Below are 2,815 nucleotides of genomic sequence, written 5' to 3'. Positions count from 1 at the left end.
CTGTGCAGTAATACACTCATATATCCACATCTACACTGCCCTGACATTGCATTTACATTTATGCTTGTATCTAGTCCACACAATTCAGGGAAATGTAAAAAAATAAAAATAAATTACACCTAAGAACTTCTAAATTCACCATCAGTAATAACGACGGGCTAATAGAACAGCTGACCCCTTTAGCTTGAAACCTTTTGCAAAGCAGTCAAGAAAGCAAATTGTATACGAAAATAGTACACTTAATATATTTCAAACAATTATGTCCTACCAGGAAGTGAGAGGAATATAATCTACTACCATAACTCTGTCAACAGAAAATACATGCCTAAACCACAGGCTGCTCTTTTAGGCTGATTCAGAATACACTGTTCTTGATGCGAGAAATACACAGTTGAGGAGCAAAAGTTAGAACAAACAGCTTGCCCTGAACCTTCGTTTTTTCAGTTTAGAAATTGTATTTTTGGGCTAAAGAAAGTATTCCTCTTTGGAGTTGCGAATACATCAAACTTTTCATACCAACAGCTCATTAATTTCGCATGTACATAAATTGTGGGCTTGAGTCGCTGTAGTAACTGTGATGCATTACATTGGTGCATTACATTACATTGGTGAAAAGATAAAACTTTCTGATTAGAGGTTTTGCCTTCATTTTCTAAAATATGGAGAAGACTTTGGATGTTAGTAACATATTTAGCTTACGGTTTCATAAATTTTGGAAAAAAACCTTCCAATTTTGACCAACCAGGTAGTCATCCCTATCTGCTATAAAAATGTTAACACAGGCAATCTGACTTTATTCAGACACATACAGGTCCATCTTTAAAAAAAAAAAACAACAACAACAACAACAGCAACAATACAGGACAACAACACAAAAATATAGTTAAAAAAGCAGTTCACAAGTCTACAACGATTAAAACCTATACAAACATTTGTTCCAATGTTTCCAGAAACAAGAGGACTACCTTGTGTCACTTTATGTAGGCTCAGTTAAGAGCATTATAATCACATTCTCGTAATCAATTAATCGGCACATACATTTGTACATAAAATTCCTCAATACAGCATGAAAAGTGGGAACATATATGACCTGCACTTGTCCATCTTGGAAGCTTGAGCAAGATTCTGAAGGCATCATTATATGCTACCTGCAGCTTTTTCATTTTTGCTTTGCTATAATTGCACCACAAGTGGGCTGTATAGAGTGGAGTACAGTAGGCCCTAAAAAGAGCAGTTTTAACCTCATCTGTACACATATGAAATTTGTGTGTCAGCATGTTGGCTTTTTCATGCAGTTTGCAACACCGGCGCTGCACATCATTGTCATCACATCAATCATTCCTGATGATGTGACCCAAATATTTTACTTTGTTCACCACACTTAGTGCTTGTTCTACCATGAAGAATGAAGGACATTTTTTGCTTCTGATCCTCGTTGGTTTTAGCAATCATGAAAACACTCTTTTTAGAGTTAAATTTAATGTCATGCTGTACACCATAACTTGAGCAGGCTCTGGGCAGCTGCTGTAAGCCAGCTCTATAAGGAGACAGGACGACTAAGTCATTGGCTAACATCAGATGGTTAATAAAACTTCCCCACCATACAGCCAGTCATACACTCTTACCTTTTTGAGGAGATCATCCATAAACAAATCGAAGAGAACAGTTGATAGTATCCCACCTTGTCGGGCCCCATTGGTCACTAGGAAGGGTGCAGATATACTCTCAAAATCAAACCGAGTCATACAAAAATAAAAATGCAGTGAAACCTTTTAGTATAATATAAGAATATTTCTTCATTCATTCATCATCCAAACTGCTTATCCTTACTCAGGGTTGCGGGGATGCTGGAGCATCATACCTGTCTGATCTCCTTAAACCGTACATTCCATCTCAAGCTCTCCGCTCTCAAAATACAGGGCTCCTGTGTGTCCCCAAAGTTAAAAAGATGCCAGCTGGTGGCGGGGCCTTTTCCTGTCGGGCCCCGTTCGTGTTGAATAACCTGCCTGCTGCCGTCAGACCACCAGAGTCTGTTGAGTCATTTAAATCAAATCTTAAAACTAATCCTTTTGCCTTAACCTACAGTTAGTTGCCTTTAAATTGAACTCTTCATGACCTGTACTGCATGGCAGGTCAGTTTCTGTCTCAATGAATTTACCAATAGAAGAATATTCAACTCAATTCAAAACTTTATTGCAGACTCAGGGCCCATAACAGACAAGACAAATAGGTAAAAGACAATCCCTAGACAATACACAGAGTAAACACAATAAAATTACATAAATGGAACAAGTCAGTGTTGTGAGTCAGTGAATATGAGTTACCAAAAAGAAAGAAAAAGAAAAGCCCTGGCTCTGTTCTATTTATTTTCATTTTTTACATTTTTTTCACTTGAAATTGTTAAATAAAAAAAATAAAAAAAGTGTGAGGTCAAATACAAATTCATTCAGTTCCGCCCACGGGAAGAAGACGTGACTCTAGTTTCACCTTGATTTGGGGAACTGAAGAAAACAGGAAACTTTTCCTGTATGAAAGTTACCCCGATTTCCCCTCAGCACTCACCCAAGTTAGCGCACAATTAAAGCTTTATTCACAGCTCAAGTAGCATGAAATTGAATACTCAGTAAAACTGGAAGCGGCCTGATCGGCTCTATCGTAAATCTTATGCCTTTGGCCTGGATGATAATCAGATATAAACAAAGGGACCGATGTGAATCTGGGATTTTCATCTTGCTTCTGTTAGTCATCTTTGTCGCTGCACCGTCTTACCACCCGAAGGGACCCACTTCCTGCTTTGAGTGGCTCTCCAGTCACA

This window comes from Lampris incognitus, chromosome 4, assembly GCF_029633865.1.
Source record: "Lampris incognitus isolate fLamInc1 chromosome 4, fLamInc1.hap2, whole genome shotgun sequence".
NCBI classification, from domain to species: Eukaryota; Metazoa; Chordata; class Actinopteri; order Lampriformes; family Lampridae; genus Lampris; species Lampris incognitus.
This window is presented reverse-complemented; position numbering follows the sequence as displayed.